Source organism: Apostichopus japonicus, chromosome 16, assembly GCF_037975245.1.
Source record: "Apostichopus japonicus isolate 1M-3 chromosome 16, ASM3797524v1, whole genome shotgun sequence".
In the NCBI taxonomy this organism is placed as follows: Eukaryota; Metazoa; Echinodermata; class Holothuroidea; order Aspidochirotida; family Stichopodidae; genus Apostichopus; species Apostichopus japonicus.
Genome location: NC_092576.1, coordinates 22230742 through 22246694, shown reverse-complemented (window position 1 = coordinate 22246694; position 15953 = coordinate 22230742). Strand labels below are relative to the sequence as shown.

The 15953-nt window shown below is 35.6% G+C and overlaps 1 protein-coding gene and 1 long non-coding RNA gene across 3 annotated transcripts in view; one reads left to right on the top strand and one right to left on the bottom strand.

The window, feature by feature from the left end:
* LOC139982813 (uncharacterized) overlaps window positions 1-15953 on the top strand; it is an 890000-nt gene that overhangs the window by 381066 nt on the left and 492981 nt on the right. The window lies entirely within an intron of this gene.
* Window positions 1803-15953, bottom strand: part of LOC139982835 (uncharacterized) — a 204976-nt gene continuing 190825 nt past the window's right edge. Inside the window, exons 2-4 of one of the 2 annotated variants that reach the window (XR_011798393.1) lie at window positions 6090-6196; window positions 4526-4837; window positions 1803-4424 (exon numbers count right to left, since the gene is read on the bottom strand). This is a non-coding gene — a long non-coding RNA (uncharacterized lncRNA). Of the gene's footprint in view, window positions 4425-4525; window positions 4838-6089; window positions 6291-15953 lie in introns of those variants that run through there. The other variant, XR_011798392.1, reaches the window with a different exon arrangement.

The window sequence follows — 15953 nt, the reverse complement described above, 5'->3', positions numbered from 1 at the left end:
TAATTAGTTTGAAATTATCCCAGATATGCAACTAGATCTCAACTCGAATTAAATCTGCCGTACATTGTATAACTACGTGAAACCAAACATATAATACACATGGAATCTGGCAAAGTACCCTACACGTTTGTAGATCGGAACAAATATTCAGGCTGCTAAGAAGCAGATGGGGGGGGGGGGGGGTAACATAGCTTTGAGCGAGCGAAATGATGAGTAGTAGTATAATATAGAGTGTTACACTTACAAATAACATGATCCAATCCGTGGTGCCTTGGTAACCTCAAAAACGAATGAAGACTTATACCCCTCCCGCTCCCTGTCCTTAGGGCAGTATGAATGTAAAAGTATATAAAACGTCAAATTTCACGTATTGGTCTTGTTGTCTATTGAGAAGCCGAAGACACTCTTTAGCCGACATGAATTCCACAGTCTTATCTTATCCCCATGTACAACAAAGGCTTCCACGAGGTTGCGTCTGTGCTGTGTAGAGAGAATAACAGGACTTACGTAGTAACCCCAACATACTTGAAATATGTTACTTTAATTGCGGAGGAAAAGTTGGATCGAATAAGTATACCATATGTTGTTTCAAATTTGATCACTCCTTGAAGTGATACCGAAAATGTATCAGAACGTTTAGGAACTTGTTGATGTTGTTTACTTTATGAGCCACCGTTTTACCATTGTCATGCTTGTTAGCGAGATTGTTCGTACACCAGCCTCTAAACAATGGCTGAGTTTAACAGGTATTTTAATGTACCGCGGTTAAACGAGCATATGCTAGGGATTTTCGAATAGTTGCAACTATTATTAAGGTTCCCGGAATAGTTTCGAGAAAGAGTACAACTGACGATTTTCTTTTGTTTTTATTCTTATAAATGAGTAATGTTCGAACGCACTAAAAATTACTGCTTAACATGGGGTAAAAGGGAACACATGCATGGTGTAAATAAAGGAACATGGTCAACATATGTGTAACACTTTACACATTTATGCTTTAATTGCAAAGTTTTACCTACCTTTGTGGTGATATTTTACCACACAATGTGTCAATTATTTTACCAAAGTAACATTGTGTAACATTTGCACACCAATGACCATGCTCCCTTTTGTACCCCACTGTGTGTAAATTTTACCAACGTCAAGCAGGGCACTGGTTTTACTCCACAGTTGTGTTGTCTTATTGTAAAACAGTTGCGTAATATAGCAAATCTTTTGGGGTTACTTCTACACACACCTGTGTAAATAATAAACTTGCATGTATGCTCTGGATGTTTCAATATAGTGTCAATCCCATATCTTATCACAGCTGTTGAATAAACCATGCTGGAGACCTAAAGTCTCGTAAATGATTACATAAGCTGTGATATTTTACAACAAATTTACATATAATATAATGTTGTCGCTCTGCAAGCAGCGTGCAGTATGAAAGCGGGTTTACGCATCAAAGTATGAATGTATGTTACACAGAGCTGTGTAAAAATTACACCAGTATTTTGTTTTATCGGTAGAAACTGAAAAGCGGGTCCAAAGTTTATTCAATACACATTTATATATCATTACACCTGTGTTTGTGTCGCAGGATATGCATGTGTTACTTAGCGTTGTGTAAAAATTGCACAACTCTATATCCCCAACCCAATTTTTACCCACCTCCCTCTTAACTTCTACACCTTGTTTTTACTGTGTATCGAGAAAACAGAAAACTTAAAGGGTATTATATGTTTACTCAACAACTTCCTTTTTATATAATTAGTTACGTAAACATGCAAGTTTTGGCGTTAATGTAACAATGATCAACGATGGGAGTGGCTCGGGAATGGGATTGGGTAGCTAATCTTTCTGTATCTCGTTTACCATTTTCCGTTCATTTCGTAAGCAGTTTTCTGGCTGTCACAAACATAATCTTCGTACTCACTCACGCATAACGCGCATTTGATTTTCTACGTGAGATTGTTCTGCTATACGTTATTTGTGTTGGACAGTGAACGCATGTTTATTCTTCGTCAAGTCTGACTTCTGAATATGCAATAAATCAACAATATTAGCATTCAACATCGATATCCACACATTGATACCTGCAGATTGGTGGACGTGGAGCTAAATCTCTCTCTCACTTTGTTTGTATTTAAGAAACACTTAAATCGATAACGATACGTTAAACACGCGTCTCTGTTATAAAAATTCAAAGTAATTCGAAAAGTTTACCATTTCTTTTAAAAGTAACTACTTAAATTTTTATAAGATAAAAGCACTGCCTTACATTAACGGATCAACTTTGCTCATACTTTTTATTCGTACGTAACTTTGCATAAAGTTACGAATAAAATTATAAAAAATGCAAATGATTCGTCCCAATATTCTTAAACAAGATAGTTTAATTCATGACAGAATAGTAATATTACTTACACAATGGTAGCAATATCTCATCGAAAACAATGCTACTGATATTCCTGACAGTGTAGCAAAATACAGGCTATTACTACATTACAAACCAGTGGCGTAGGAAGGTACTTTTGAGTGGGGGGGGGGGCTGAAGACTGATGGCTGGCCTGGGGGAGGGGTCTAAGGGGAGGGGGTGTCCTCCTCCCCTTTGGAATATTTTGTATTTCCAGGTGGCCTCAGATGCAATTTGGTGCAATATAGCACACTTCAACACCCACTCCATTTTGTAAACTTAATTTTGTATTTTCACCTGGCCTTAGATGCAATTTGGTGCTCCAAATGAGATTTTTTTCTCATTTGGAAATGAAAAAGGGGTTTTCTGACTTACGAACCGGGGGGGGGCGGAATGATACTTCCGCCCCTCCACATTTTTCACTGGGGGCTGGCGCCCCCAGCCCCCCGGTTCCTACGCCCTTGTTACAAACACATACTCAGAGATGAAAGGCTTGTCGTATCAATTTGTCATATTATGTAAAAATTAACAATATCGTTAATCCTACGTGTTGCCTGTTAAATTTGCTTCCAATCTTCTACCCCCGAAACGTATGTAAAATAGCTTGTTACACATCTGGCTTTATCTACAAATATGCAGATATAATTGTTATAGAAAAAACCTGGCATGCCAAACTATTCAAACTATAATGCATTTCGCCTCGCAGCCGTATCGTCATCTTCACCCTATACTCATAGCTAGTACAGTAACTACTGTTCACGTTCCACAACCGTGCATCAGTAACTACTGCGCTGTGTTCACAACACGATAACACTTGTTTCAGGTGGCACAGTAATTACTGCAAAGCTGTTACACGTTGAACTACAAGTCCGATAGGTGAAAATGCGCGGGGACTGGGTTATGAAAACTACTCCCTAGTTTTATACTGCATGCGAGATTCAGATGGCAGAATAACTGTTTTAATCGTATTAGTAAATCCATCTGATTGAAATATTCTTTACGGACAGGTGATTGTGTGCAAGTCTCAAAACAGATACACAAATAAGGAGTTAAGGTGGGGGGGGGGGGGCTACGTGGGCTTGTAATTACGGATTTACCTATTTGGGGCTCAAAGAAGAAATTGTGGTGAAGGCAGTACTCTACGTCATATTGTGCACATATTTATTGAGTTTCCATAGATTTATCAAAACTTCAGATGTGTATAGTCTGGAAACGACAAGAGCTGTGCGCAAAATGACTGTGGGGCATGAATATGGAGCAATTGGTGTCCGTAGACATTTAAACAAAATAAAGTGTCAGGTGATTATATATTTAACAATTACACATGATACATAAACAAATAAAAGAATGTTATTCCAAAGTTAAATATCAATACATGCAAAATAAATTGTTAGGTTCGTGAGAAAATCGTTTTTTTTTTTACATCAAGACAAGTATGCAACATATTTTCTAAGCTGAAATGATCACATTCATTCAAAGGCACAAGGAAAATGAAAGCTACCATTCCAAATGACACCAGTTTTTTTATTCAGTATTGCTATAGAAAATTTTATAATAACATTAACACTGATAGGATATATCCCAGCATGCGAAATATGGTTCTTCTTTTCCAGATTAGAACCGTTTGTTTTGAAGTGGAGCAACTCAAGACAGTCCTCTTTGTTAATAGCCTGCACTCTGACTTGTTAAATATCCATGGCTGGTGTTGAGATTCTAATAAACATATTGCGGTACCGTTGTTCATAGAGGGCGCTTGATTGAATGATTTACACACGAGTAATGTATATAGTCTACTACAAGTGACCGTTATATTTATTTTAGCGAAAAATGAAAACGTTGCTCCGTTTGACATTGTATTCCTAGATGAATTTAACAGAGTGTTGCTGGAACCAGTCTTGTTAAACCATCCCCGCTGGTCTTACATCTTCCACCGAACATGACATGAGCGTTTTGTTTCGAACAGTTACTATGCAGTTTAGTTTACCATTGCATAAATCAATCACAGGGTACTTCTGCCGTGGTTGTTCTGTATGAAAGAACAAAGAGCAACTCAAGTTATATCTTCCGTGAAAGTTTATTGCATGTTTTTTTTTAAATATTTGTACTAAATATAGATGTACAACTTACCGTAAACGGTAACATTAATTTTGAATACCAATTCTTCGGTGTGATCAGTACTAATAATCAGCATTTTGTACTCATGGTCATGATCCACTGTAACGACCTTGATCCGTAGTGATCCATTGCTGGTGATGTTGAAGTCGTCAAACTGATAGTCAGGCACACCAATCTGACGAGAGACGAGCTGAACACGCTTCTGTGAATCACTAATGGCATATCAGTAATACTGTAGTAATCTAGAGGTAAGTGGCATTTCTATAACAGCATCTCCTGCTCCTCGTTTGAAGTACTGAGTTGTCGGACAGACATATCCTGTATCTGAGTGTGAGAAACCAAAGTAAGTTCAATCCAACTCCTAAGCTTGGAAAATATAATATCAAATCTCTGATTAGCTATTGTAACATCAGTAATGCGTCATCAAACGGCAATGTTACATAAGCATTTGCGCTTATAATGCAAAGTATTTGTTAATATTTGGAGAGAAATAAAAAACAAAACTAAATGAGCATTTACACGATATTTCTGAACACTGAGTTATTTGTACGTGCGTTAGTGCTCTGTGTCAGTGGAGTAGCTATCAACTAATATGTTACTAACATAATGTTAGTTACATATATGTTAGTAACATTCCTTACTCTATATCTTCGTAGGCTTTAAACGCTAGTTATCGTCCACATGTATGGTTTACTTCAAGTAAATAGAGTGTTTGATTTTTCAACCACCATACATATTTCTGTTAGTTTGTGCTCATCGCCACTTTCAAATGGTAATGTTACCTACATATTTCTCGCCAATTGTTTCACATCGCAGGATTGACTGCGAAAATTCTATATGATACTTACTATTAAAAATCCATTTTCAAAGTCAGCTAACTTCAGAATTAATTAAAATCAAAGTTGCATTTTAATGGCTTTCAACTGCTTATCTTTTAAGATTTAGGATACATGCTGTGTGTAAATTCTATAACGTACAGTTAAATCACACGGACAGCATTTCATATGTTTCATTGCTAGTGCATTATTCTTACATTACAATGATATTTATAACAGTTGTCTTAGATATTTGAAGTTATCAATGTCAACATGATGATGCCGTTGATATTCATTGATCATGATAGTAGAACGCTTTTTTATATATTCTTCCTTATATCTATTCAAAGGACGGAAGGTCATATATTTTCTTGACATTTCTTTTCTTTTAAAGCAGAGCCTAACGTTGGCGTCTATCTTTACTTGATATGAAAGAGATTCTAGTGTTGAAATAAACCAGCTTCGTTTATAGGAAATACTCGTTTAAAACCCTGTACGTCATACTAAGGCTTTAATTTGCTTTATGTTTGCGTATAATGTCATAGTGCCACTAGGAAGGTAAACAGTTACCGAAGGTTATCAAATTAATAGGTAAGGCCCATTCATTTTTTGGAGAAGACAGTATAATTCATTATTCTTTGGTTTCCATTTGAAATGAAGAAGCATATTTACCTCTAGCAACAATCAGTTGCCGAAAATCTTGCTTAGAAATAGGCCCCACATTAATACAAGTTCAAGCGGAAAATAACTGATGTATTTACCTAATCTAAAGCCCCATTATGACAATCCGTTAAGAGGATAATCCAAGGACAGGTTGAAGCTCAATCTTTCCTTCACCTCTCGGAATTCTTTGAAGGCAACATCATTTCTGAAGAATCAAGAAAGGCTAAGAGCTGTCACGGTAGTAGAACGCATAGGACTAGCTTTACTCGTACGACTGATATCTTTCTCAGAATGTGTGATCTAATACCTAACTCCATGAACAGACAAGTTTATTTATTACAAGTTATAACAAAATATAAAATCTTGTTTTATGAAGATAACTTGATTTGTTGCAAAACGATGGAGTCATCTTAGCACATATTGACTAGTGGCGTCTTCTCGCTATCAATATCCTTCATGTACACTGTTAGACTGTATGTGATCATTTCCAAACATTCAAAACACATTTTATTTAAATGTAACATTCTGAGATGAGAATACATGTTATACGGATTGTCTGATATATTAGTCAGTGACCATCACGGAGTGGATCGTTATTATGTATAATATATGGATTGTCTGATATATTAGTCGATAACATTACGGTGTGGATCGGTTTCATGCATAATATACGGATTGTCTGATATATTAGTCGGTGACCATCACGGTGTGGATCGGTATCATGCATAATGAACGAATTGTGTAATATATTATTCATTGACCATTACGTTGTGGATCGATATCATTCATTATATACGGATTTTCTGATATAATAGTCGGTGACCATCACGTTGTGGATCGGTATTATGTATAATATATGGATTGTCTGATATGTTATTCATTGACCATTACGGTGTGGATTGGTATCATGCATAATATACGGATTGTCTGATATATTAGTCGCTGACCATCACGGTGTGGATCGGTATCATGCATAATATACAGATTGTCTGATATATTAGTCGCTGACCATCACGGTGTGGATCGGTATCTCGCATTATATACGGATTGTCTATTATATTAGTCGGTGGCCATCACGGTGCGGAACGGTATCATTCATTATATATGGATTGTCGGATATATTAGTCGGTGACCATTACGGTGTGAATCGGTTTCATTCATTATATATGGATTGTCGGATATATTAGTCGCTGACCATTACGGTGTGGATCGGTTTCATGCATAATATACGGATTGTCTGATATATGAGTTACATTAACGTATATAACTGTTGTGCTCTTACATCGTTACAAACGTTGCAACTAGTCGAATACTATTTATATGTATTGTGTGGATCATTCAGTTAAAGAGGTTGGCGTTAAACATACAGTTTATTCTTAAATGAAGGTATGGGTGTATAACAATGTGTAATGCGTCATCAAATATATGGCATGTACAAACAGTACAATAATATAAATTATTACGTAAATGGGATAAGCAATGTGCTTTATCGTCAAAGTGCAAAGCAATACTTACCTTTAGTAATTAATTTAATTTCTAGTTAATGTAAGGAGCATCTAATGATTACAAATATTCTATAATTTGTTGTTTTATCTCGTTTGTTTTTCAGTCTACTTTAACGAAACTAATATGCTGGTGTCGCCGTGTTTTAACTTACAAAACCAAATACAAATATATTAGTTATTTTTGCCTGCCATGATCCAACAATGTGAATATACCAATGTCATTTTACTCACTATTCTAATAAACTGTATTACTTACAAGTCAAACCTATACAGAGAAAACAGTGAAGCATAAGAATTGATCACTTGTCAAAGTTGGATAATCACAAGGTATATGTGGAGCCTACTATACTAACGCAATAACGAAATTTTCAATCAATTTTTCAGTCAAAATTTCGCAAAAATACGGTCTCATTTGACAAATAAAATTCTACCTAATGCCTCAACCTACCCGCAATATTTTTACATCTCTAGAACCGTAGAACGAACGAATTTGCAATTGCGCCACCCTTTATTGAGTGATCCTTAGCAATTCAACACAAGCATTTTCACGGTATCGAATTACGGTAAATCACAGTTGAGATCGCGTAGGTAGGCAAAAATAACCACTCAGAACAAGGTAGCATACGCCCATTAAAAGCCCCATTGACTTAGACACTAAATCACAAAAGTAATGTGGTCTCTAAGTCTAGATAGAAGTTTTCACTAGCTAAACGCTACCCATCACCGGATAGCTGACAAGTTGGCCTTTCATGGCACCATCAATTTTCTGTACCATGAACATGTAGATTTTTTGCTATCCGAGCCGGAAGTTTTCGTCACTTGTAAACAAACCTCTTCACTCAGTGGTAAACAAATTTCCTACGCTGCTCCCGGGAGGCCTAAAGGGGTGTAAAATTGCTTCAATTGACCCAATTTTCTCACCACATGTACTTCCATTCATGCTTTTCAACATGCAAGCCACAAAAAACTAGATTATGATTGATAACAGGTCACAAAAGATGTTCTCCCGCTGCTTTTCGGCACTTTTCCTGAAGGAGAACAATCGAGCGGATTGATATAGACTCTAATAGGAGTATGCCACCACAAACATGGCCAGATTATTTGAAAGATCAACTCTGGACGATGATCTAGATCTCCTTTCTTATGGAAAATTTGACTATCCAGCCGTTGGAAATGGAGAATGAAGACATCCCTTATTCTTGAGAAGGTTCTGATAATGAAGAAATCAGCGATGTCGCCTTAGCAGATCTTCCTGGTAGGACACAATACATAAATACTGCACAGTAGTATAGTACAATAGGTTTAGGCTATATGACTCATCGTTACGGAGGACTGAACCATTGTATTACAGGAAGGTCAAGTAGTTTAGTGGGTAATTGATGAGATAAATATACTTGAAAACGTTAGGATAATCAAGTTTATTGGGTTGGTTCCCTGTTGCAACTGAATTGAAAAGAGCAATTGGTGTTTCAGTCCACCTAATGCATAAAAATACAAACTGGTGCTGCAGTCTACAGGCTCTTCACGTCCAAAGGCCTTGTGTACTCTTCCTAATTTAGATACAATTCGTACATCTATGAGAAAAATGGGAATTGTAAAAAAAAAGGATGCCCATATCTTAACCAATTCATCTCCCCCTTGTATAGTAAATATGTGTTGTACTGTTATAGCTCACCTTTTTAAAAAAAATTTTTCTTCTCATGGTTACAGAATATCTCTGTAGAGCAACAGGAACACCTACCCATTCTTCCACCTCCCCCCTAGCAGATGTTGGTACTACTGGTGTAGAACAACCAGCACCCCAAGAGATTCTCACAACCTTGATGGAGGGACTGGTGATTAAACTGTGCAGTGCAGGGGTGGGGAGTGGGTGGTATAATGCAGAGTACTAGTAGGGGGGGTACATTTGGTTGAACATTGTCCTACGTTACTGTCTTAACCTTGATTGGGACTAGTGATTATACATCTACTTACAATAAGCATATATTTGTACATTACATGTATGTTGCTATGGGAACGGATAAGTGTGGGTGGGGGAGGAGTTGGGGTATTAGGGAGGGTGACAACCTAGTAGTAGATATCATTGAGGGAAGGGGATGGTTTGAATGGCTTAAATAATAAATAAGAAGTTTAATAAGACGTTTGAAGTCAAAAGCAATTTGTTTCTCATTTTTTGTGTATTGTGTATACAAGTTTTAAATTTTGTGCATACTAATTAGCCTTTTATGAGACCCTTGTTCCAGTTATAGCAACAACTTAGATGTCCAAGATGCTGGGTAGGCACAACAACCTGTACTTATCACTCCAGAAGAGCCCTTGACCAGCATGGAGAGACCATGACTTTGATAAAAACCTTAAATTTGGTAGCCTGTAAAATATTATATTTTATTCGCAAATGAAAATTGCACAAAACGTCAAAAAATCGGTCATATCCCTCACATTTAAACGTCAACTTACGTTTTAATTAATAAATAACATATCTTGAACTCATCAAACTATCAAAAGTCCAAAAGATTTCATCAAAATTATTTCAAATGGGTAAAGCAAAGTAAAATTTCTATATAATGACATCATTTGCATATTTGCGTACATAATTGGCTCAATTCTGAAAAACAAAGACATTTTTGGAAACCTTATTCAATACCTTTCCAACAATACCTGGGTTCCTATTGCCAAGATGACTGGATTTGTTTATTAACTTAGATTTGTAAATATTTTCCTTAAGGACTTCCTATAATGGTTGTTAAATGACAACACATTTTTTACATCTCTTTATTTTTCGTTCATATTACATTATACTTTGAGACGTAAAGCTGTAAGAAAATAGTATCAAGACAAGTTGCAAAACATGGCTTTCAAACACTTTGAAAGACTTGAAATAAAGCAGCAGAAGGAATGTTTAAATGAAAGGCAAGGAATGGCAAGAAAGTGTGGTCGAACATTTAAAAAATACATGAAAATATCACTCTTTATAAAATAAAATAAAAATGTCATATATGCTCTCAGCCCCCAAAATTAAAAAAGTCTTACAGCGGTGAACTATGGTTAAATTGGGGTAAGACATGGTAAATTTGCCACAGTAGCCCTACGGAATAAAATGATGGTACATATTTATTTGACTTTACAAAAACTGTGCATACCATATACTGTAAAACTGTTTAACCTTTATATTGTTGTCATGCATGTTTTGACTGCAGCATATTTACCAAATCTGGTGCATAACAAATATTTTGCCATAATATACATACGACATCATGGCATACAGTATGAGTTGCTTTTTCTGTATGTTTCAATTAGCCCAATTATGATACAATCCAGCAATGGGTGAAATTTAAAGTCATTTGTGGTGTATACCGATTATAATTAAGACACGTATGGAAAACTGTTGTGCAATTGAGATAAAACTGGTGAATTTAGGGTAAAACTGTGGTACAATTAGAGTAAAACTTTGGTACAATTAGGGTAAAAGTTTGAAACAATTAGGGTAAAACTTTAGTACAGATAGTGTAAACGTTGTGGTTAATTAGGGTAAAACTATGGTAATGCCATAGTTCAAATAGGGTAAATTTGAGATAGAACCACGGTGAAGATGAAATAGAAAGTGATTAAAACCATGGTAAAATTGTAGTATGGTACAATGGAAAAACTGTGGTAAACCGCATCCATTGGACCAAAATAACCCATTCAAATTGCGGTATTGTACCACAGTTTACAATGGAAAAAAATGTATTTTTATGCCAGGGAGATATTAATATAATGACTATCAGAAACAGAAACTACGACAAAAATAGAATTGTTAACGGTTTTCTTACGAAAAAAAATACAATAACGACTTTGTAAAGCATAACAGTAATGCGGTAATATTTATTTTAATATATCTGAATTACGTATTTTACGTGTTAACCTAACAATCACTACAACATGCTGAATTTGGAATTGACGTTTTGTTTTGATTTCGTTGCATTCGCAAAATACTTACATTGTTGCAATGTATTTCATAAACTAGTGACTAGGATACAATACTACTATTTGTGCGGCCTTTTTTTACTACATTCCAAGTTACAGATAACTCGTATCGGGAATTTAAAAAATGATCACAACGTCTTTTAACATGTTTCATCTTCGGTAAATGAAAGGTATTTGTAAAGGATTTGAACGTATTCAATGCATTAAGTTAGCTTTTTGGGTGTGATTTAGTTTTCAAAATGGTTTGATCTTAAAAAGAGTGGTAGTAAACAGAAAACGTGGCTAAGGTGTAACACTATCCGTTGGACGTTTGAAAACAGCAGACTGTGTATAATAATGTATAATCAATAACGAGAAACCCGTAGTCATAACCGTTAACGTTTTACTATGTGTGGCTACTGAACTGCATCATCATTACACAATAATAGGAATTCATAGTACTGAGAAATATGAAAGAAACCAAGACAAAGAAGGATTCGCTCATAATGGTTTTGCTAAACCTTTGTTACACGCTCAAGTACAAAGATATCGCTAGGGTTGTTCGAAATTCCAGAATAGTGTACAATTATGGTAACGACAAACACACCAATAGTTTGCCACGACTACATGTTGTGAAACATATATTAACTTATTTTCACAGTCTACTGAGTGTCCAATCACCAGTGGAACAATTCCTTCTCCTGAATAATCCCCTCAATGAATAACTCGGATTTATTACAACCACATGTGAAAACGTCAAATTGTTTCTTACTTTGACTCTCTAATTGTTTCATACTTTGACTCAAAATATTGTACCTTTACCTGTCTCTTAATAACTCCTCTTCTTCAACTCATGTATTGTTAATATAAGTAGCTACAGGCATGAGAATAGATATATGGGAAATGTAATTGTTGATGAACTAAATGAATGAGCACTCTTCGAAGCTATTGTAACATGTACATACCTACAATGACATTTCATGTCAGACGGCGAAGCCATCTTTAATATACAGAATACTAAACAAATGGAACTGATTCGTCAGACAATTACTACTCTTTAAGTGTTTACAATATATTTATATTGTCCTGTAAAACTATGTCATCATTAATTTCTTACAATTGTTTACAGTTCTGATACCTATGTGGGTAATGACCGATATAGCACCAGAAGGCATTCAAGCACATTTCATAAATTTGCAACAAACATGCACGGTGGTAGTATCAAATACTGCTTTAAAAAATATTGAGTTACGTTCTTCAGTTAATATTAACCTAAAGGGAAACATGTTACTTATATCATGCAATGTAACTGATGGATACGATTATTTAATACCACATAATCAATGACTGAAATACGTGTTGCCCAACCAGTTTTGTTTGTAACTTGGCTCGTAAAGTAATAACAGCCACTCCAGTGTTCACGTTAGATTTCTACAGATTTCCTACAGTATTCTATCATGTATCCACAGATCTTCAATCTACTTTCATTCTCTCAAATGTAAAAGTTTTCATGAAAGGTGTTTACATATGGTAAAACATCAGGTCAACTTAATAAAGTCAACTCAAGTCAACTCAAGTCACTCAGTACCAATCATTAGCTAATTATTATATAGGTAGACAGTTGGTTTTAAGGATAGTGCAACCAAATGTATTCCAGGTTATATTATGATTCATGTTAAGAATAACCTGACTCGGTCTATCCATGGCCACCTAAAAGGTCTTATTTCTGGACTATACATCTAACACTACATAATAGGGTAGGCGAATGACGCAACCACTTGTAGATGTATATTATATTTATAACTTGTTTTACAGAATGGAGAGTACTCAGCTGAGTGACGTATTATATAGCAGGCTATTGGCGAAGACGACTGGCAACCCAATTAACACACCTTATTAAAGACATAATTTGAGTTGATTTTAATCCATTGACACCCTCAACCTTTGCATTTTATTTACACTATCAAAATAACAGTTGTCAAATAACTGACAGTATATATCCATATATCAGATAAAATTAGTCCATTATATTACCACAATAAGTTTGTTTGAAATATGACAATCGGGCGGGCACTGGATAGCAGGCTTTTACCTGTGTGTTACAATGAGCCTTGTTCCGTTTACCGTGTGGGCCATGTGTAAACAACGTGCCGAATGACATGCCCCGACTAGCGATGGTAGGTCATGTCAAAGAACAGGGTGGCGGTTAACTTCACATGGGAAGTATATGATCACTGGTATGTGTATACAACTCTACTTTCAACAACATAAATAATTTAGTATTTGCTAGCAAAACCTTCCACTAACAATGGACATTATATTTAAACCCAGACGTGATGAATCTAACCCCCTTAAACAATAGCTAGAAGAAAAAAAAACGATTATATAATGCACCGTGAAGAATATCTCTAGTAGAGTTTTTTATCAATCACCCGTAGGACATTAAACTGACCAGAGAAGGAACTGCTAACGTGACATTTACACAATGTTACGAGGTATAAGAAGCCTTTTTACACTTCCTGCACATTTTAAATGCATGTAAACTTAATTGATATGGTGTAGCTCACCACGTCACTGAATTTTACGGAGGTTACAGCTAGGACTATCACTGCACTGTGCAATTTAGGGGAAGTTTGTGATTTCAGTCCTCAATTAATAAAAACGAAATGATATCTACAGTATATTATATTAATACTTGATGTTGGACATTGTAATTATGACGATAAGTAAAGTTGTTTTGTGTTTCCTAAACGCATATAACCCAAAACGTTAAAGTGTTCCTCTATTGAAGACAAAATAAAAATGATACAACAGGTACAGATAACTGTCTTTGCAACTTTGCCTTCTATAGATTCCCTAGATTATTGTGTGATATGTCACTACCAGCAATAGTGAATATCGTTATCTTTGATGTAATCGTATCGGATTACATATAAATTGGAGGCAGACAACGTGTAGTGTGTGTAGTATATGTGTATTTCGATTTCCAATATATATATATATACGTTTAATACTTTGCTGTTTATAACGCACAAGTCTGGAACCATTTCAGACGATGTACAATCTACCAAAACGCCAAGACTGATTGAATAATTACAACATAACATTTCTATGCGATTTTCGCCGTTACCCTGGGCGATGAATGCCAGTGCTGGTTTTTTATCTAACCCGGTTTGAAAGTATTAGATTCTTGCAAGTTTCATAGTTTGTTGTACGTTCACTATATCTAATAGACGCGTTTGTTTTTGTTGTGTTTTGCACCAGTGTACAATAACTTATCATCTGTATGTGCTAGTAAACATATGGGATATATGGCATGATATACCTCGGATCAAGCACCTTGTGGAAAAAAATGACAATAAGCGTTTCATGGTTGCTAGTTTCAGAAGCAAATGCAATACGTGAGAATTGTGCGTTGTCACTGGTAAACATACAGCTGGCTTTTGTATTTCTTTCTACAGACCAGCGAGGTTAAACAAAGAGCAAAAACCACGATTCACTGGTTCTTGCATAGTTTCAATCTTTTTCACAATTTGCAAATGATCGAGTAAAGGGGCATTACCAACTTAATTTTAAACTGTTTGCTGTGTGGTCAGAGAAATGAGTCATCCCTGTTGGAAGTCGCACCTGTTGCCTTTCATGATACTTATATATAATCATAGGGAACCGATCCGCAATCATAATTCGTAGAAATATTCGACCAGAATATTAACATGCCCTTAACGAAAAATGGTAGATTCCATATGCATCATACGACTGAGCAATACAAAACATCCCCTTTTTAAATTGTTACAAGCCATTACATATCAACAATAATTTGCATATTATCAGTAGCCAATCATGACCCGACGCGACCATAGTTTTTTTTCTTAGTGCTCAGAATTTAAGGCGTTGTAGGACTAGAAGGAAACTTATTAACGGAAAGACAGTATGCGGAGGTAAGTCACTACTTGTTTGGAACTATTTAGTAACCACGTTCGGTCACATGTATATCCTCAAGTGATCTATACCTCAACAAACCTCATTAGTTGTTCTACGTTTGGAAAAGTTTTGGACAGTTTTGTGAGCCTATTTGTAAACACTCATTTGTGGTCGCTTTTGTCTTGCTTTGCCTAATTATCTAATTGTGTACACGTTGACAAACGATGATTTTTCTTCGAGAGATGTAAGTGTAACGGTATTTGAGACAATGTTTGATGTAATTTGAAGAAAAAAATCGACGACGGGAATTCAGTGGAATGTCTTTATGAGCCGTTTCGAGTAGTTTATATATTGTGGTAGTGAATATCCAATATACAAGACATTATTGAAAACGGATTATATGAACTATATGTGCCAATTGAAATTCGTCAACGTCAGTTTGATTTTTACAAACTTCGGTATTTCACATACACTTATTCGTTATATGTTACAATACCTGCATCTTAACGCGACCGTGGATCAACAACATTGAAAGAAAAATCACATCTAGCCAGTGTCTAATAACTTTTTTCAAAGGATATTCTGACAAAT